Below are 22213 nucleotides of genomic sequence, written 5' to 3'. Positions count from 1 at the left end.
GCCAAATCGATACGGAGGTTTTGGTGGCTGGGACCAAGGCAAAAGCAGCCTCGGGCCAGGCTTAATTCCAGGCCATCCATTGCAGATATTTTTAGGGCATGCTTTAAAATGGGCCTCCATAAAGGCAATGGGGCCCTGTTCTGATCAGAAAGTTATTTTTAGGGTGTGCTTGGAAATGGGCCTCCAAAAAGACAATGGGGCCCTGTTCTGATCAGAAACTTTAGGCCTCCAGCATCGACATTGACTTATCGAAGACACCGCGAACGGGTGAACAGTAAACACCAACATTTGCTGTACCTCGTGTGAGAGTTAGCTTTGACACCTTGTGTGAGAGTTGTTGTATGTTTTCCTTTTCCGATCCGATTTTTTTTTTTTTTGCAACAATGGGCTGTATTCATTGATCAATATCTGAATTACAATCAGCAGCCATCAAGGCCGAGACACAGTCCGGTGCAAATTGCCACCACCCGACCTGTGTTTCGCTCGTGACCTGTTTCGCAACAACATGGGCTACTTTGTTACAAGTTCTACTGATGAAAGAAAACTTGAACCCATAAAACAAAGAGCTCAACTCCCGGATTTCCTTCATAATCGTCACCACGCTGGAGCGTTGTTTCTCACCCACTGACCACAGCTTCAAAAGCTCCTGACAGTCAGTTTCCAGGCATACCCGCTGGACACCCACCTGTTGCGTCAACACCAGTCCGTCGCGACAGGCTAAGGCCTCCATGGTTAAGGCGTCCAGACAGTTTCCGTACCACTTGGCGCTGCATCTAACCAAGTCACCATTTTCATTCCGAAGCACGACGGCACCTGATGCTCCCTTCCAATGCTCATAGAAAGCGCCGTCAGTATTAAGAGAAGCAAGCAACCTCAGTATTCTTGTTCGGCTGTTGGTAAAAGCAACTGCTGCTGACTGTCAACACAGTGATCTGTGAGAGGCAGCAACAGCACCAATGGCTGCAAAACAAGCTAGGTTCAATTGGATTACGGGATCTAAAGCTCTGTTTGGACGTGAAAATTTTTCTCCGTTCTTATATTAATTTTATAAAATTAATATAATTCATGTAAAGTTTATATACGATTCTTGTGAGGAATCTCTATCCCAAATGGACCCTAAGAATTTGTGTGTTGGATTTTCATTGTCTAGTCTGGAATCTATCATGTTGAGGAATCTCTATCCCAAATGGACCCTAAGAATTTGTGTGTTGGATTTTCATTGTCTAGTCTGGAATCTATCATGTTTGGGTGGGTGTGGGATTGATATTTTGTTAGTAGATTCTCAAATCTATATCCCTACAAACAAAGCCTAAATACTGGTCATCCAAAAATTATAATTTCCTTTTTTAAAAGCTGCGAAATGTTATAAGTCATTAGCATTGTTAGTCAACAAATTTATAACAAGATGTTGATTCTACAAGAAAATGCTAAACCATTGTAATTGTTGAAGCAACATGTCTCACGTAAAAAATGTTGAACGGCTAAAAAGAAGTTGAGTCAACGAGAAAATGTTGCATCGACCTTCTTCTTTTTAAAAATACTGAATCAGCAAAAATATGGTAAATCAAGAGAGAATTTGGAGTCAACAAAATTAGTTGTGGGAAGAAGAAACATCTTAAATATGGCAAGATGTGGAAAGTAGTAATCCATTAGTTATAAATGTAAGATATTTAGATATCCTATGTCAAAGTTCTAAGACTTTCATTGAAGTAGTGATATTTAGATATCCTCTATGTCAAAGTTCTAAGACTTTCATTGAAGTAGTGAAAAATAAATTAGTATCCATAATACCAATTAAACACGTTATCAAGGTGCCTTTCTTGACAGATTTAATGAGACTAATCTGATGTGTAGTGATTCATTTTTAATAAGTTATTAAGGAAATTTGACTTAGGAAAAAAACTAAAATTTGTTATATTTTGGAATAGAGGTGTCAACATTTAAATTTGATGGATACGTCATACGTGGCCGGCTAAGTAGTGGTCTACCAGAGTACAATAAACAACAAGATCATCAAACCTTTTTCTTTTACGATCAGCGTATGATACAAACCGTATTTCAAATTTGTATAGGCCGTGACATCCTTCCTTTTGTCCATCACTACGTACGACAGCTCTTGTTTGGGCCACAGGTCGCTCGTCCGCTCGCTCATCCTCCAATCTCTATTCCGCTCCAGTAGTGGCGGCAGTGGCCCCAGTAGCGGCTGTAGCCTCTCAGAAATGAGGACCTTCGTTCCAACGAGCGGCCGGCCCGACGACACGGGTGCAGTGAAGACACACGTCGCCGCCGGGGGTCGGGGGCAAAGCAAGCACGCCGCGCTCCGCGAGCACCCTCTCTATCTGTATCCGCGCAGCTTCCGTTGTCACACACTCACACCAGCACCACTGGGTGGTGCGGTGACGCCGCGGGATCCCAGCATTATACCTGCCGTGATCCGCTTGGCCGCCGGCCGCGGCCTCGCATTGCATTGCTCACCTCACCCCGCAACGAGCACAGGAAGACTCCCGGCGCCGCAACCGCCGCGCCCAATGCGCCTCCGCCGTATGCTCATCCGCCACTGATGCCTGACGGCAACCTCGCGCTGGCCTTTCTCCTCTCTGTCTCGCGCGCGTCGCCTTAATTTGGTCACTCCCGCGGCTTGCTTCCTTATCTCGCACGCCGATCGCTGCTGCTGATCGATGGATCGATCGCTGCTGGGCAGCTGGGGGCCTGGAAAAGAGGTGGCGGCACTGGCAGAGCGCAAATAAAGCAAAGAAGAACCTTAAAAACGAAAGCCGGGCGGGTCGCACGAGATCCGCGCTAGCTGAAATCTTTGCTTTTGCCGATGGTTCCAATCAAACCTTTGGCCTGCCTATCCAGACGCTACATGTAAAAGAAACAAAGGAGAAAAAAGCGGCCTTTTCTGCTCCTGTCCAAAGCTCCCTTTGCTCTAGCTAGCAAAAGCATTGCTGCCAAGGGAACAGGAACACCCCATGTGTGAGTTTCCATCCATGCTCCGTCCACTAAACCGCTTTAAGTGCTTTGCGGCAGCTGGTTGGTTTTCAGCGTGGTGTGGTTGATAGAATTCGCCTGGAAAAAAGATTAAGGAATCCGGATCGGCGGATCGGTCTTCTTCTCTCCCACTCTCTCTTAATTTCTTTAACGCCGGAGTTCTTATCCGGTGATAGACTAAAGAGTGGTTTATAGTACTTCCTGGAGGCCGGTGATGACTGCTGATGAGTGATGAGCGTAGTGGCAGTGTCAACGCTTTATGTGTTGTGCGCTGTGCACCCCGAAATGCTGGAATAAAAATTTGGAGCGGATAAGATGGACGTCGTGTGAAAATTGGCCACGGACGTTAATTTACAAGCACTTTATTAAGCACTGGCGGCTTTAATTTAGTTGCTTCTGGTTTGTGTGAATTAGAAGCATTTTCTCAATGGAATACAGGAATAGTAGTGACTAGTAACATTATTTCGATCTTGTACTGTGGAGAGAGGGGCAGCGGGGTTGACGCATTGAGCGGTTGTGCTTTATTATTATTTTCTCCGTTCTAAATTATAAATTGTTTTAACTTTTTTTATATATTTATTTTGCTATACATCTGAATATAATAATATGTATAGATATATAACAAAATAGATGAAAAAAAGTCAAAGTGACTTATAATTTAGAATGGAGGGAGTAATGGTTAGTGAAGGGAAACTCTGCATTTCGTGTAGGATCGGTCCCTTAACCTAATTTGCAACTGACGGACGTTGAGCCCCGTGTGTGATAGCACATTATCCAGGATACCTAAATATTTTTGCACTAGAGACTTATTCTACACAAAACATTAAGTCCCATTTGGCACGGTCCCTCGTCAAATGCTCCTCCAAAAGAACCAGAGCACTTAAGGTGAACCTATATTTTTAGCTTAGCCCAAAACGGCTCCAACTCGTCTACTGTTCACTGAAAAATGGCTTCTCCTCCTTAAGTGTTTTGTTCAGCTCCTATGCAGAACCTGTTGCTAGAGCAGGAGCCGTGCCAAAATAGACCTAAGTATAAAAAAAACAATTTTTGTTGACCTCTGATTTTTTTCCCCTAGCAGTTCATAAAAGAACATGTGCCACTAAAAACTGAAGTGTGGGCCTCTGGCTATTAATTGCTAGTGTAGACATGTTTCCATCGGCGATTTGTAAAAGGACATTACATAGTGGCGGCTCACCTAACTTACGGCCACTATAAATGGCCACTATAAATGGATACGTGTTCAATAAAAATATACCCGGAGAATATCTTGCGCGTTGTTGCCGGGATTTCAGATAATTTAAAAAGAAATTAGACTATTTGTATTTATAGTTATATGAATGAAACTATCTTAAATTAATTATTGTGAATTGTTTGACACATCGATGTAGACAACTAAATGCATGTTAGTGAAAGAAGAGATAATTATTATAATTACATGTGCTAGTTGGCTATAATTGCAAGTTCTAGTGGATTGTTGATGTGGATAGCTTGCATGTTGAGAGAAATCTCTAATAGGGTTTAGCTTTATAAGAGTATATGATTTGTATTGACGACAGTTTAAGAAAACCGTATGTGCAAAACCATTTACGCTGATGATTTTTTAAGCTACGATTAGTATAAATATTTCCATAAATACGCCTTATTCCCCCGAGAAGCACTATTTAGACTAAGCCCTTTTTTATTGTTGGCTTCCTTTGAGGTTCAAAAATTACAAAACGCAAGTAGAGAGGTTTTGATTTTATTTCTTTGATTGAAGAGGGTTTCTTAATAAGGTTAGTTAATATCTATCCTACTATGTCTTTTTGATGAATTATCCATAGCTTATGGCTAATTAGACCTAGGTTTGTGTACGGATGGAAAATGTATATTGTTTGGGTATAATACCGTATTAACTATAGTTTATATTATGTCCTAGTATTGTTTTAGGTAGCTTCACATGTTCCTAGCACCACCATCATCCATGAATAGGGAAGATCAAGATTTTCATGATCTCTAGATCTAGATGATGAATGTGTTTATTATAAAATATATTAATTAATTACTCATATCTATATGTTAAATTATACGTTAGTGATTGTGATGTTTATTCGTGATTTATTCATATAGAATGATATTTGAAATAGTTGAGCTGAGTGAATATATTTTTCTAGAAATATGCATGTCTCTTTCTTGTTTCAATCATTTGGCAATTGACTTAAGCCTACCACCAGTGTAAGCGATAACGTTAAAGCCAGTTGTCAGTAGAGTTTACACTTGCGGTTGCGTTACACTGGCGATTTTTAAACTGGTGTCAGTACACTTGACTTTCCCACTAACAGTTTACTAAACTGCCAGTAAAGATAAAAAAAAAAACGTCGTCATATCTACAAGGATGCTCTTAGAGAGAAAAAAAAAAGGAGAATATTTTTCATTGAACAAGTGCAGTTTTTCTATCGATTGAATCAATTAAAGCTGACAGCCAAGCTGAGTACCTTATGGATTCTGGACAGCGAGAGACAGCGCATTTATGCTCAAATTAAGCTAGCTAAACGTTAAACACCCGTATTGGGTATACGGAGTATGTAATAATTCGAAAGCGCACGAGCAACTATCGCTCAAATCTCATAATAATTTGCATCTTTTGTAAGAGTTACGCGCGCTTTTTGTAGTATTCCTTCATTATCGATCACTTCTTTTCCAGATGCTGTCCCTGCTAGTAGCTCCATTATTTCACTTCATATTGTTTTCAGCCAGTACTTGACCGACCCCTTTCTGATTTCTGTCCCTGCATGCTGATGTACTCACGGCCCAGGTGGCGAGCTTGGACTCGAGATCGACGACGAAAGCGAGAACGGTTGAGACTAGTGCACCACGTTAAGACACCTGTACGCGCTATATATAGGAGGAGTAGCTTTGGACTCAAAGACCACCCATTGGTTTAATTAGAGGCATGCTTTCTTCATGGGCCTCACGAGTCACGAGTCACAGATGATCTATCGTATAGTATACTGTTGCTGTCGTGGTGCATGGTCGGTTCTTATATATACAATAGTTCTAGCTAGTATGTATGCCCTTTGTATATAAAAAATAAATATCAGGCTTGGCTTGCTGTGATCCTTTCAGCAGCTGGCAGTAGGAGTGCATGCACAAATGCTCCAATTTGTAGTATATGGCATAATGTAATGCGGACAGTATGGTTTATCACTTGGTTGCATGCATCTTCTCTTTTTATTTAAAAACTGGTCGCGGGAAAGTTGTTGGCACCACCACCTGATCAAGGGAGGAAGTTTGGACGGCAGGGAATTCCAGATTTCCTCCTTTACCGTTCCTTTTAGCTTGCGTTGCATTGGAACCTTAATTAATATAAGCTACAATACCCTTTTTTGGGTGAAAAGCTACAACACTAGATTGACAAAGACACAACACTTGTCTTTCTTTGGAGCTTGGAACCTCGTTGGAATCTCTCTCGTGAAAGAGAAATTAATTCTAGGTGCCTAAATCTACTTGAACCTCTACTGAAAGGTACGTGTAATATATGAAACAAGAGTGTCATACTACATCTTCTTAAACCGAGGAGAACCCATTTCCATTGTATCATAACGGAAATACAGATATTTGAATCTTATTCGAAAACCAACCTATTAGCTAGCTGCTTCGAAAGCCAAATCCAATCACCAATGGGCCTTAATAACCATTGTGATAGTCTTCTTCATCCTTGGCATCTTGAATCATCAAAGGCATCAAGCTGTTGGAGGTGTTCTTCGGAAGGTTTTGTGGCTATCAGCTATGTGCGGCATCATACTCGCTCGCACCCCGCCCTTCGCGCATCTTCTAAATGAATCAGCTTTCGCCACATTCCTCTATAGCTTTTTATAGTTTCTGGAGCAGTCTACAGCTCAATGTCATAAGCCCGCGATTTAAAACATGCTTGATACAAGCATATCTGGTTGTCCACAAACACTACTGGAGGCCGCGGCTTTGCTGAGCGTTTTTACACTCGGCAAAGAGCCTTTTGCACTCGGCAAAGGCTTTACCAAGTGTAGCACTCGGCAAAGTCCGCTCGGCAAAATTTTTCTCGACAAAGGGTCTTTGCCGAGTGCTTTTTATCCGGGCACTCGGCAAAATAAAAAAAAAATTGCCGAGTGCTTGGGACGGCACTCGGCAAAATATTTTCGGCCGTTGCGGCGCCGGCCGTTAACGGTTATTTTGCCGAGTGCCCGACCCAGCACTCGGCAAAAAAAAATTATTTTTTTAATAATTACTTTGCCGAGTGCCCCAGCCCAGGCACTCGGCAAAGTTTTTTTTTTATTGTTTTTAAAAAAGTACTTTGCCGAGTGCCCCTGCCCAGGCACTCGGCAAAGTTTTTTTTATTTTTTTTAAATAATTTCTTTGCCGAATGCCCCTGTTTAGGCACTCGGCAAAGAATTTCTGATTTTTTTTTAAAAAAATACTTTGCCGAGTGCCACGGCAAGGCACTCGGCAAAGAAATTATTTTTTTTTTGAAAAATGAAAAATCTTTGCCGAGTGCCTTGCCCATGGCACTCGGCAAAGACCCCGAGAATTGTAATTTTTTTTACATTCCATTGTAACAAACATTATATATATATATACATCAATCATCACATCTATATCACCAACATGCATTATATATCACAAGCACACACATATTTAATAAATCCATCGAAAATCCATCACAAATGCACCAAAGTTCAACATCATAAGTTTATTATTATAAGTTCAACATCACAAAGTTCAACATCCCTACTGCGGCGACGGAGACTACAGGTGTGGCCCCCTGGACTGCGGTGAAGGACCGGACTGCGGCGAAGGGTTGACGCGATCAGCCACCGATGACACGGTAGCGGGATTGTTTGAACCCGCCGACGGAGGCTGCACAAAAGAAAAGAGATTGCATGTGTTAGACTCAAAATTGAAAATTTCGGCAGCACCTCCCCTGCACGGGGAGGTTTCCAACCTGCAAGAAACAACGGCATGGAGGCCGACAATCACAACGGCACGAAGGCCGACAATCCCAACAGCACGAAGGCCGAAAATTACAATGGCATGAAGGCCGACAATCCCAACAACACGAACGCATTAAACTTTCATACTCACAGGAGTGAAGTGTCGAACCGGAGCTGGAACTGGCAACTGCACTTGGACACCCGATGCTTGCCCAATGGTTTGCATGATCTGATACATGTTCGCCATCTGCTTCTTCGTGGCCTCCAGCTCTGCGGTCAGGTGCGCTTGCGTCTCCCTTGTCTCTGCCAGCTCGGCCTACAGTGTTTCAATCATATGTTTCAGTATTGCAAATCTGATCAATGTGTGTAACGTTCAATGTACGACGAGTGAAACCGGAATTACCTGAAGTTCGTCGACCCACGACAGTGTTGGAGTAGGCCATGCACGTATGGGAAGGCTTCTGACCGTGCTCCATGCCCTCACGTCGGAGAGAGAGGGTGCAGAGCTCAAGGAGTCGGCGCCGTCTGCAATCCACAACCGCCCGTGCTTCCTGCCTTGCCCCAGCCTCACGATCACCTCTATCTCAAGGGGCTCGGTGCTCAGATTGTGATATGAGCCACGGAGCACACTAACCACCTTTGCGTAGTCTCTGACCTTAGCGTGGACCCTCGGGTCAGAGTAAGCCTAGGCAGTGGCATTCGGGTTGAAGACGACACTGGATTTCACCGGGCCCATGTGGGACACAGCCCATGCCCCAAACTCCGACACCGGCACGTCCGGGTGTGCCACCTCCTGCGAGAAAGACGGCAAGATGATTAAAAATCAGGCAAAATTGAGCGTTAGAATAGATAAATGACATCTCGTACAAGTGCCCGCTTGAATGCGGGGAGGCTGCGGCTGCCTTGGTGGTGAGTTGGACCGGTCCTCAGTGCCCACTTCTGTTTGCCTTGCTCGTGCTTTGAGATGTACGCTAGATCCATAGATGAGGTTAGTTTCCATGCTCCGCTCCTATCTGAGACGGAATTTTAGCAGCACCTCCCCGCTGTTCTCCCGATACACGTCCTGCAAGGGAGAGTATGTATCTAGAGAACAACACGGGGGTGATGCCGAAACACCGTCTCGGACCGGAGCGGACCATGGAAACTGACCCATCTGCGCATTCGTGGGCTGTCCAAAAAACATGGACAATCCGAAACAGAAACGCTCACAGATATGCAAAGACATGCATAACTTCGACCGTATATCTTTTGGACGGGAGACGCCTAACTGGGATCAGCGACCTAAGACCATGATACAGATAGAGGGGTTATACCTAGGGTGCCGGTGAGGTCAGGCTAGCGAGGCTGTGGCGAGTCGGTGTAGTGGCGCCGCGACGCGGTGTAGGCAGACCCGCAACGCTAACGAAGACAATCGGGGTCACCGAGGTCCCTCCGTCGGGGCCTCCTCCTGCATAAAAGGCAATACATTAGTGACAATTGAAAATTTCGGCAGAACCTCCCCTGCACGGGGAGGTTTCAAAAACCTGCAAAAAAGATCGGCACGAAGGCCAACATCCACAAACAACGACTCGATGGCTGAAGACCACATACAACAACTATTACTACTAACAAGGGCTCGATGGCCGACATCCACTGCATGATTTAAATAGAAAGGGAAGGGCGAACCTAGTGTGCTCGTCGACGGTGGGCGGAGTCGGGAGCGGGGCGTCGAGGGCACGGCACCACCGCTAACAAGGCGTGGGCAGCGGCCGAGGCTCCCCCTCCCTTCTCCTTTCCACCTCCCTTCTCCTTCTTCCTCCTTCCTTCTCCTCTCCTCCCTCCCTTCTTCCTTCTTCCTTCCCTTCTCCCCTTCCCTTCTCTCCCTCCTCCCCTGTTCCTCCTACCTCCCCTGCTCCTACGGGCGGCGCGACCAGGGAAGGGACGGCCGGGACACGACCGCCACTGCCGGAAATGGCCGTCCAGCACCAGCCAGCCACCTCTGGGCGGCTAAGGCGAGGGGGGCCGGGGCATGGGGAGCTGCCGGGGCGGGGCGCGGTCGCGGGCGAGGCCGGCGGAGGGCGCGGGTGCGGGCACGGGCGTGGGCGCACGCGGGCCCAAGGGCGGCGCTCGCCGGCAGCGGCGATTCGCCGGCGAGGGCGCGGCAGCGGTGGGGGTGGGCGCGGCGGTGGCTGGGGTGGGCGCGGGGGAGCGGGCGGCGGGGGTGGGCGCGGCGGGCGTGGCGGCGGCGGGGGTGGGCGCTGGGGTGTGATCACATGTGGAGATGTCTGGGTTTTTAGCATCCGACGTCACAACTTACTCGAAACCTTATCATTTTTTACCACAGCTTCCACATGCGATAACACGACGCCTCGACAAGTTTCGTGATTTTCGGACTTCGTTTGCATTTTATATAATTTAAAATCACATTTCTGGCAAGTACCTCGACATGTTACGTCAACAAGATGCTCGAGATTTTATGTGAGTTCCTGGATACGGCCTAAACATACCCTAAATATCATGAGTATCAATTTTTGGATGACCAAAGTCCATTATTCCATGTACCTGCAGTTCAAATTTGAAATGTCCCGAAAAATTCGACGAAACGAAATAAACTAATGAAATATATCAAAAAAGTCAAAATTGCCCCAAATTTTAAAATAGAGTTTGAAATACTGTCACAAGGCCCCAGAAAAAAATTTGGGCCCAAAATAAAAAAAATATTTTGCCGAGTGCCATGGGGGGCACTCGGCCAAATATGATTTTCAAAAATAAAAAAAAAAATTTGCCGAGTGCCTGGCGCTGGCACTCGGCAAAATAAGTTTTAAAAAATTAAAAAAAATTGCTAAGTGCCCAAGGCTTACACTCGGCAAAATATGTTTTTAAAAAATAAAAAAAATTGCCGAGTGACTGGGTTTGGCTCTCGGCAAAATAAGTTTTAAAAAATAAAAAAAATTGCCGAGTGTCTATCTCTAGCACTCGGCAAAATATTTTTTTTTAAAAAAAAATTTGCCGAATGCCATGGACTGGCACTCGGCAAAATATGTTTTAAAAAAAATTGCCGAGTGCCTGGGGCTGGCACTCGGCAAAATATGTTTTTAAAAATAAAAAAAAATTTGCCGAGTGCCGACCGTTAGGCACTCGGCAAAATCTGACGGCAGGTGGCCGCCGTTACGGGCCGGCCACCTTTTGCCGAGTGGGATCTTTGCCGAGTGCCGCGGCACTCGGCAAAGCCCAGTTTTGCCGAGAGCTAGCCACCCTTGCCGAGTGCGGCACTCGGCAAAAATATTGTTTTGCCGAGTGCCCCGATAAAAAGCACTCGGCAAAGTCTCAGACACTCGGTAATGTCCAGTTTTCCAGTGGTGAAAGCTGAAACAACAAAGGAAATTTCTACACCATGGTGTAGGAAAGATCTAGGGATCATTTCGCATTCTTGTTTTATCCCCACTTTTGCATGTAACATGCCGCCCCTGCAAGTATATGTCTCTTACTTTAAGCAAGTTAGTCCACGCAGGAGAAGAGAGTGTCATACTACATAAAAGGAACGAAACTCCTAATACAAATTAGTTACATGTCTACTGATCTGGTTCCTATACCAAGAGCCTTATTGCATGTGCGAACGTGGTGAGGATAAAAAGATCGATGAAAGGCGAAGGTTGGTATGTATCTTTCGAACTTACGGAACGACCTTTCATAAAGCAATCCCACCGTACCGCGCCTGCAGATACGTCGTCTGCTTGATGCATCCATCTCGCAAAATTTTGCACTTCACACGTATACTGCACTGATCCTTTCATCGAGCAGACGACGCGTATATATGTGCAAAAACTTGCGCCTAATTTTCTTGCAGGCGGGCAAAAAAAAAAGTGATATGCATCAATGCAGCAAGGCATCACGAAGCGTGCCGAAAAAACTTGCGCCTAAGTTTCGTGACGGATCCGGTAAGAATGGACACTACTGTTCCACGCCCAGGCTAGAAGATACTCGTGAAGCTCGATCCCCGTCGCATTCACTTGCTTTAGGTTTTCGTTCGTCGTTAGCCGGCCGGCTGCTGAAGCCGACGTTCTTGAATGACTGTGCGCTCCAATTACTGCCCGATCCAGACAGCTCGCTCTGACAGCCAACGGAGACTGTTAACCAACCCTAGCTTATCATAAGATCATCATCATCGATGAGCCAGCCAAGATTATCTGTACTAGTGAATTCCATGAATCTATAGTCTCGATGAAGCACTCGCACGCTGGTCTCAGCACGTGTTGAAGATGGTCGCCACGCGCCATTGTTAGAGGGTGTTTGGTTTCTGCATGCCCTCCTAAAATTCCTGTCACATCGAATATTTAGACACCTGGAGTATTAAATATAGACTAATTACGAAACTAATTACACAATTTGCGACTAATTTGCGAGACAAATTTTTTAAGCCTAATTAGTTCACGATTTGACAACGTGGTGCTACAGTAACATGTGCTAATGACAGATTAGTTAGGCTTAAAAATCATCTCGCAAATTAACCTCTGTCTATGTAATTGGTTTTGTAATTAATATATATTTAATATTCTTTATTAGTATTTAAATATTCGATGTTGCATAAAATTTAGGAGCGACTAAAGAACCAAACACTCCTTAATGCAGGGATGGCCACACTGGTAGAGAACCGAGCTTTACTCCCGGTGGGGAACCCCCTCTAGTCCCGGTTCCTCACCCGGGAGCAAGCATCCGGGACTAAAGGGGGTCCTTTAGTCCCGGGTCAGGAACCGGGACTAAAGGAGAACCTTTAGTCCCGATGAGTAACACCAACCGGGACTAAAGGTGTCTCCTGACATGCCACGATGGCCGGCACCTTTAGTCCCGGTTGGTAATACGAACCGAGACTAAAGGTTTTTTTTCTTTTTCCTTTTCTTTTCATTTTTTTATTTTCTTTTCAAAATAGGTTTTCGAAGTCGTATTGTATGTTGCTAATTATACATTTATATGCGCGTATAGTATGTTTCGGTTCAAGCACAATGAACGTATTAAATCACACAATTCAAGCATAGAAATATATATATATATATATATATATATATATATATATATATATATGCATGCATCATATATATATTTACATGCATGCATGCATATGTGTATTTTACATTATATTATTTCATGTGCATATATTACAAAAGATTGCATTACAGTTGTTGTGACATAACAAGTTTTCTCTCATCCTCTAGCTTGGCTTCAATGGCAGTGTTGGGTCGAAGTAGAACTCGCCCTTGGAATCGATGACCCGCTCATTAAAAAATCCGGCTATAGACTCTTGAATTGCTTTGATTTGGTCTTGTCGTATGACCTTTTCCTCCAACCATCGAGTCTACAGGTTTGAATTAAAGGAAAATAAATTAATATATGTACATATATATATATAAAGACATAGTAACACAATCAATAATAATAATTAAATGAATATATAGTGTATTTTTAACGTACTTTGAGTCTCTCTGTAGGAGTTCTTTGGGAGAGCACCTTGATAAACTTGCAAACATAGTAACTACAGTAGTTGTTCCTCTGTTCCTGCCTCAGACACCACTTTACGAGAAAAAGATTTGTCATCCAATCTGGTGATCCGATGAAAGCTATATGTTTAATTAATAAAGATGATGCGATTCAGGGGACTTACTTTCAAAGGGATTACATTCAGTGGCGCTTTGCATTTTTCCATGTGTTGCTTCTCAATAAAGGTTTTCCAAACACTGCCCAATAAAAAATTTGCCACGTCATCAGATATAGTTAATCATCATGTTTGTGTGTATATATAGTTGCTAGAGATCACCTCTGGATAATATCTATCATATCTTGGTAGTCTTGTTGTGGTTTTCTCATCGAGTCATAGATTATCAAGTGACTTTTCACCAGATCGATGTCCATCAATATCCAGTGATTGCTGCATGTGTTTATAGGATATAACGCATAACACTCATTAATTAACTAGAATCAACATATAAGCCATTAAGGATATGATCGACATGATTAACACTCACTTGAAGTTATAGGGAAAGAGTATATTCTTCTTGTGGCATAGGTTCACTAAGAAGTTTATGAGGTTACTCTCTAACTCAGACTTCTAATTAGTCTTTGGAGTAATTGGGTCTTTGAATACTATATGGGGATCAACAAAACCAATTTCATTGCAGCCTTCCTTTCTGAGCTCTGTTATTGTAAATCTGCATATATATAGTACTTGTTAGGATAATTTATATGCATATACACACATATGATGAGTTTAATAATAGATCGAAAGAATTATTACTTACAGGCAATAGCAGCTAATGATAACTTTGTCTAGAGAGGTCAGGTGGCATAGTTGATGAAATTCTGCAAAGTCAACATACATAACATCATCGCCACGGAACTAATGTTTGTCTCTAATTCTGACACCAATGCAGAAGTCTCCACTGGTAGATGCCTGCATGTACCACTTATTTAGCAGGTACATTTACGTCCCCAGATCAGATAAGGCTTGAGGGTTGTATAGACTCTGGCCTAGTAAAAAAATTTTCTTCTAAATATCAACCTCCACCGCACTCTCAATGTTTCCATCACCAAACATCTGGTAAAGGTCAAGATCAGTCTCATCAAGAAATTCACCAAGGTGATCCAAATCGACATCCAGAGGTATGTTTGCCTGATGCATTAATCCTAAATTCGAACCATATTTATTACCAACAACTAGCAGGGGATTGATTGGTGCGCTTGTTGTCCGAGTTGAGCAACTCCTTTCCCTGCCCGCTTCTTTTTCTGTGCCGCCTCAATTGACTTGGTGAGAGTGCGGTCATAGTCCGATAACGTTGATTTGGACGGCTTACGAGATTCCCGCTGTTGTTGCTGGTAAGAAGTCACCTTTTTTCTTAGAATATCTAGAGCTACGAAGAAGTACGGTTTCTCCGGGTTTCTCCTTGCTTCTTGATTCATTTTAAGTTTGTTATAGAATCTAGACATGTCTTTTTTATATGCATCAGTTCCTTCTTCCTTCTCTTTAGATATTATTTTGGGAATAGCCCTTGGTTTCACGGTGGCTTTCTTTGCAGGCGGGGACTGGTTCTTCGTTTGAGGGGCTGGCCTCTTGCTAGGCTTCTTGGTAGGCAGGGGCGGGGGAGGCGTTGGAGACCTCCTTGGAGGTGTTGGCAGCGGCGTTGGAGACCTCCTTGGAGGTGGCGGCTGCGGCGTTAGAGACCTCCTTGGAGATGGTGTGGATGCAGCCTCATCTTCCAACACAATGTCATCGTACAGAGCACTATGATGATCTAGCGATTGAACAATTGGATTTAAGTTGGGGGAGGATCTGCTACAAAAAAAGAATGACATATTATTATGAGCAGATTGTTAATTATTTAAGCCAATACAAATTAATGATGTAGTGTTTTCATCTGCACGTACCTATGGTGAGGTAGTTCAGGAGGAGGTGGAGCCGACATCCCTGGAATAATGATGTAGCGCTTGCACCATAGAATGAATATCTTCTCCGCTTCTCCTAGAGTCTTCTCGCCATCACCTCCAGAAATGTCAAGAGGCAAATCACTAAAACCTTTTTCAGCTTTATCTACCGAGATGATAGCATATCCTTCTTAGATTATATTTTCATGAATCCTTGGTGTCTTGGTTCGATCGATAGGATTAACAAGACCGATAGCCACCTTGATTGTGGAATTCTCCTTTGGAATGTGTAGCTCACACGTTGTACAAGGTTCAGTGACGTCATCCACAGGGAAGCACAGTCCTGTGTCCCCTTGATTTGGTATCTCCGTGGAAGCGCAGCTGCTTTTCAACTGAACAGATTGGCTAATGTTGATTCCTGGCTCTGATGCCTGCTTCCTTGCACTCACTGCTATTTGCACTTGCCTTCTGATTTTCTCCTGCATTCTCGCTTCAAGGTTTTTTTCCCGCTCCTGTGCTTCACGCACCGCTTCCTCCAACCTCTGGAGCCGTTGTGCCTCTTCTTCCTTCTTTCTCTAGCGACTTTTATAGGAAGGTCTGTCCTGAGGGAATCCATGCTCCCATGAGACACTTCCTTTGCCTCTAGTTCGGCCACCATGTTCAATAGTCTCGATGGCGTATGTCAGCTCATCCTTCTCTCTGTTGGGCCTGAACGCACCACTAGCAGTAGCTCTCTGAGCATAAAACAATCTTTCTGCTGCTTCTTGCAGTCTTGCGCCATAAACGCACTTCCCTGTCTCCTAGTCTAGTGTTCCCCCATAACCAAAAAACCAATTCTTTGCACGTTCTCCCTACTCGAGTGATTCTGGTCTGATACCCTTGGCAAGAAGGTCTGCTTCTATTTTGTTCCACTTCTTAATGGCAGTCGGGTAGCCACCTGATCCCAAGGTATGGTGGTATGTCTTCTATTGGGCATTACGTTGGTTCTTTATCACCTGACTCACACCCTCTTCCGAAGTCTTGTACTGTACAAACTCATCTCAATAGGGCCTCTGCTTTGAGATTGGGCCTGGGACAGTAAAATCTGGTGCTATGTTCTTCTTGACATACGTCGTATATAGGTGTTTCTTCCAAGTCTGAAACTGGGTGACCATCTTCTTCATTGCCCAATCCCTAACTCGCTCCTTCAATTTATCACCATCTATTATATCATCATAACCATCTGTTTGGAGCGTGAAATGTACCAAGACATCTTTCCAAATTAATGCCTTGTCACGATCAGTGACAAAACTGATATGAGGAGCATTGGTCTTCTTCTTCCATTCACGGGTACTAATCGGGAGCCGGTCCCATACAAGGTAACCACAGTGGTGCACAAATTTCATTTTATTCGCCCCCCCCCCCCCGGTTCTCCTGTATCCACATTGAACTCCGAGATGATGAAGCGGCCCTCCAATGGCTTTTTGGGACCTCGAATATTTTTACTCTTCGTTGTAGTTGTTGATGTCGATCCAGAGGGCTACAAAACTTAAACATTATTTTTAATGTGATGAGCACACATAAGACATATGATAATATATATAGCTAATAATAAAAAATATATACTTGGCCAATATGTTGTTGCTCATTTTGTTCAAGAGCTAAGTACTGACTCCCGTCATCTGCATCCTCTTGCACGTTATTTTTAGCACCATCATCGCCGGCAACTTGAGTGCCAGTGTTGATCAAATTCATCATCAACTCCTCCTCATCCATGTTTCTCGGGTCGGCCATCTAGCTTCAAAAAACAAAACCAATATATAGTACGTCAAATCTCGCGGTGGCCGGTGTGCTGACGACGACGACGTGAGGTGGGCCGGCGTGCTGACGACGATGACGACGTGAGGCGGGCCGGGGCGGTGTCGGGCGGAAAAAATATGTAATGCTCATATTACTTTAGCAACATTAATATATTATATCTGTATATTCAAAGTTCACAAATGAAGAAATGTTGAAGTTTTCCTTCATTTGTCTGTAGCCATGCATGCAAGTCCAACCAAAACTGCTTACATCATCACATGTGATATTTTTTATAAACTAAAGAAACGCTTAGTTTACAAATTGGGTATCCAAATTGAGTTCCTATTTGACCATTATATATCCTACAACAAATCCTTAAAAAAAGACCCTACATGAATATATTTGGATAAAATTTCGTTAACAAACATTGATCTATGAAGATAGAAAAAATTCTTCTATTGAGCAAAGGCAGTGTTCTAGATTCATGAAACAATGTTCAGTTTCCGGCCACCGTCTGAGAATGTACAAAGAGATCAACGAACATATCACCTCGAGCTCGGCAGTGGAGGGCCTCGGGCGCGGTGGAGGGCCACAGGCGCAGTGGAGGGCCTCGGGCACGGAGGAGGGCGCGGTGGAGGGCCACGGGCGCGCGCGGAGGAGGGGCACGGGCGCACGCGGTGGAGGCCGCACGAGGAAGAAGAGGGCGGCGCCGGTGTCACGGAAGGCAAACGGACGCGGCGCGAGGAAGAAGACGGCGGCGGTGTTCGATGAGGAAGAAGATGAGCGGATCGATCTGCGCCAGGCGCTGGAGGTTATATATCAGAAAGAATTACTCCCGGTGCCAGCCACCAACCGGAAGTAAAAACCCTTTACTCCCGGTGCGTATTACCAACCACCGTATAAACCATGTGAACCATGTAGTCATTCATCATATGAGAAAATTCTATGCTGATAATGTAAGTATAAGTCATTATGAAATGTAAGTATATGTGTCTTATTGCTAATATAACCAGAGAGAATTACTCCCGAAGAGGTTCACAACAACATGCCAAAAATGATCGAACGAGGGCAGTGGAACCGGCCTAAACCCTAGGGCGAACGAGGGCGGCGGTGCTCCGCCGTATAAACCCTAAACCCTAGGGCGAACGAGGGCGGCAGTGCTCCGCCGTATACATAGAAACACAATAATGATAAACTAACATATATGCAATAATGTACCCCATTGGCTAAAAAGTACCTTATATTGTTTAGTCAAAATTAAATTGTTTTAAGTTTGATCAAATTTATAAAAAATACTTTGCTATTTATGATATCAAATTAGTATCATTCAGTTTATTATCATGTAATATAATTTCACAGTATAATCTATTTAGTATGATAAGTGATGATATTTTTCTCTATATGAACTTGGTCAAAATTATCATAGTTTTTTTAACTGAAATCATGGAGCATTGCTTCCCAGCACTTTATTAACCATAAACAAAATACAAGAAAGTTAGCGAAGTGCTAATTATTTCGACCAAACCTATAAGATCTTTCTTTTTATGATGGACATCACTGTTTTTTTATGTTCATTGAAGTGAAATCTTCAATGATCAACTATAGTCCGATCAAATGTTTGATCGGCGGATCCGAGATCGAGCAAGCTAGCACAGCGTGCTCCTCATCATGATCGATTTGTTGGTCACGGTGTAGCCTGGAGATGGAACGGAGCAAGCAGCTAGCGTACCTTGGGAATGGAGGAGAGGAAGCCACGCGCGTGTTGGCGGCCTCGTCGTCGCGCCGTGTCAACGCGGCGAGGGTACGTACGGTACCGGTGTGGCCGCGTGTCTGGCGGGGGCGGCCGGGCAGCAGTGGCGCCGTGAGGTCGTCGACACGCAGGGTGGCGTGGGGACCGTGGACGCGCACGAGGCGGTGGCGGCGACCGACGTCGGGCGGGGTGGTGGCGGCGTCCTCGGTGTGATGGGCCGAGTGGTGTGGGCGCAGGGGGAGAGGAATCGGCGAAGAACGCAAGTAAGAAGATGGCAGTGGTATATATATGCCACGCCCCTTTACTCCCGGTGCCATCCCCCCACCGGGAGTAAAGGTCCTTTACTCTCGGTGCGTGTTACCAACCAGGAGTAAAGGAATACCTTTACTCCCAGTTGGTAACACGCACCGGGAGTAAAGGTTTTTTTTGGCGGGCCACGAAACTGCAGCCCACCTTTACTCCCGGGTGGGCTTCCCACTCGGGAGTAAAGGTGGCCTGCAGTTTCATTTCCCGCCTGTTTTAAGCAATAGTCTTGTTAAATACAATAGAAATGCAATAGTTTTTGTTAAATACATAGTAAATTAAATAAAAGGCATAAAATTATTTTGTTAAAAATATGAATTTTCTTTTTGTTTATTGCACATAGGAAAAATCTATAACCTAACTTTTTTATTTTTTGTTAGAATTATAAAACATAATGTAACTAATATTTATTATTTCGTTAATGCAAAAATGTAGTGTTTAATTAAAATTATTAAAACTATTGGTTTTGGACAGGAAATTTGTTTTCACATCATTTTAACGTTAATATTTTAATTTTTCATCACTGAGTAACCTAATTTACCTTTTTGAGAGAGAAATCCCACCAAATCAAACATTGATTTAATTTGAAACATGACATAATAAACATCTGAATTCACAATTATTACATAATATCTCAAACACACACTATATTAAATCACTATATCATCAAGTGGGCACAGCAGTGAACTTTTTCTTTATGTATGTCCCTTGGTTATGATCGCTTCGTAACCATAGAGTGTCCTCATCATTTACCAAGATGCTAGGGTCTTTGTTCACTTTGAAGGGCGGAATTCGGTCATTCTTTTCATATTCTTCTGACATGTCCGACTTGTCCTCAATTCCCACAATGACTCTTTTTCCTGAAAGAACTATGTGGCGCTTTAGCTCTTTGGTTGAGTCATTATCGTTTTTCCCTCTTTTTGGTTTGGTAGACATATCATTGACATAGAACACCTGATTCACATCCTTGGCAATGATGAATGTTTCGTCTTTGTACCCAATATTACTAAGGTCTACTATTGTCATTCCATACTCGTTGTCTACTGTTACCTCGCCTCCGGTCACCTTGACCCATTGGCACTTGAACAATGGGATCTTTAAAGTAGGTGCATATTCTAGTTCCCATATTTCATCTATGCGTCCATAATATGTCTGCTTATTCCCATTCGAGTCTATGACATCTATGCGGACACCACTGTTTTAGTTGGTACTCCTTTTATCTTGGGCTACTGTGTAGAATATGTTCTCATTTATCTCGTACCCTTTGTATGTGACGATATGCCATGATGGTTGCATAGCCAATAAATACAGTTGCTCATGGATGCTCTCATCACCTTGACATTTTTTTCGTAACCAACCGCCGAAAGTTTCCATGTGCTTATGCGTAATCCAAGCTTCAGTCTTCCCTGGAAACTCGGATCGTAAGAGATCCTTGTGTGTCTCAATATACGGATCTACCAAAGAGGAGTTCTGTAGAACTGTGTAGTGCGCTTTATTGAAATAATCATCATCCATACCAATATATGTTTTCCTCCCTAGTGTTCCCTTTCCGCTTAGTCTCCCCTCATGTCTCGATTCAGGAACACCAATCGAGTCAAGGTCGGGAATAAAGTCAACACAGAACTCAATGACCTCTTCTGTTCCATAGCCCTTGGCAATGCTTCCTTCTGGACGAGCACGGTTGTGAACATATTTCTTCAGGACTCCCATCCATCTCTCTAAGGGGAACATGTTGTGTATGAACACAGGACCGAGAGTGACAATCTCCTTGACTAGGTGAACTAGGAGGTGTGTCATAATATCAAAGAAGGAAGGAGGGAACACCAACTCAAAGCTGACAAGACATTGAACCACATCATTTTGTAGTTTAGCTAGATCAGTTGGATCAATTGCCTTCTGAGAAATTGCATTGAGGAATGCACATAGCTTCACGGTGGCTAGACATACATTTAGAGGTAGAATTCCTCTTAATGCAACTGAAAGTAATTGCATCATGAGAACGTGACAGTAATGGGACTTTAAGTTATAGAATTTCTTCTCTGGCACATTTATAATATCCTTTATATTCGAGGAGAATCCAGATGGTACCTTAATGTTGTTTAAGCATTCAAAATAATTTTCTTCTCCTCTTTGCTTAGAGTGTAGCTAGCAGGATATAAGTAATGGCGTCCATCATCTGTCTTCTCTGGATGCAGGTTGTCTCTTTCTCTCAAACAACGTAGGTCCTGTCGTGCTTCAAATGTGTCCTTAGGCTTTCCATACACACCTATAAAGCCTAGCAGGTTCACACAAAGATTCTTCGTCAGGTGCATCACGTCGATCGAGCTACGGACCTCCAGGACTTGCCAATAGGGTAGGTCCCAAAATATGGACTTCTTCTTCCACATAGGTGCGTGACCGTTAGCGTCTTTCGGAATAGGTTAGCTTCCATGTCCTTTTCCAAAGATGACTTTCATATCATTGACCATATCGAGTACATCCTCACTGGTTCGGTTACGAGGCTTGTCAGGTGGTCTGCCTTCCCTTTAAAATGCTTGCCTTTGTTTCTTACGGGGTGATTTACAGGAAGAAATCGACGATGGCCAAGGTACACCACCTTTCGACATTTTTTCAAGAATACACCTCTAATATCACCGAAGTAGTGTGTGCATACATTATATCCCTTGTTTGACTGTCCTGAAAGATTACTTAGAGCAGGCCAATCATTGATTGTTACGAACAACAATGCTCGCAGATCAAAATGTTCCTGTTTGTACTCATCCCACACACGTACACCTTCTTTATTCCACAAAATGAGAAGTTCATCAATAAGTGGTCTCAGGTACACATCGATGTCATTGCTAGGTTGCTTCAGGCCTTGGATGAGCACAGGCATCATAATGAACTTCTGCTTCATGCATAACCAAGGAGGAATGTTGTAGATACTTAGAGTAACAGGCCAAGTGCTATAACTACTGTTCTGCTCTTCAAAAGGATTGATACCATCTGTACTTAAAGCAAACCTTAAGTTTCTTGCGTCATTTGCAAACTCCAGGAATTCTCTGTTGATTGCTCTCCA

This window comes from Miscanthus floridulus, chromosome 2 (genome assembly GCF_019320115.1).
Source record: "Miscanthus floridulus cultivar M001 chromosome 2, ASM1932011v1, whole genome shotgun sequence".
Classification (NCBI taxonomy): Eukaryota; Viridiplantae; Streptophyta; class Magnoliopsida; order Poales; family Poaceae; genus Miscanthus; species Miscanthus floridulus.
The sequence above is the reverse complement of the archived record's forward strand: the minus strand, read 5'-3'. Positions refer to the sequence as shown.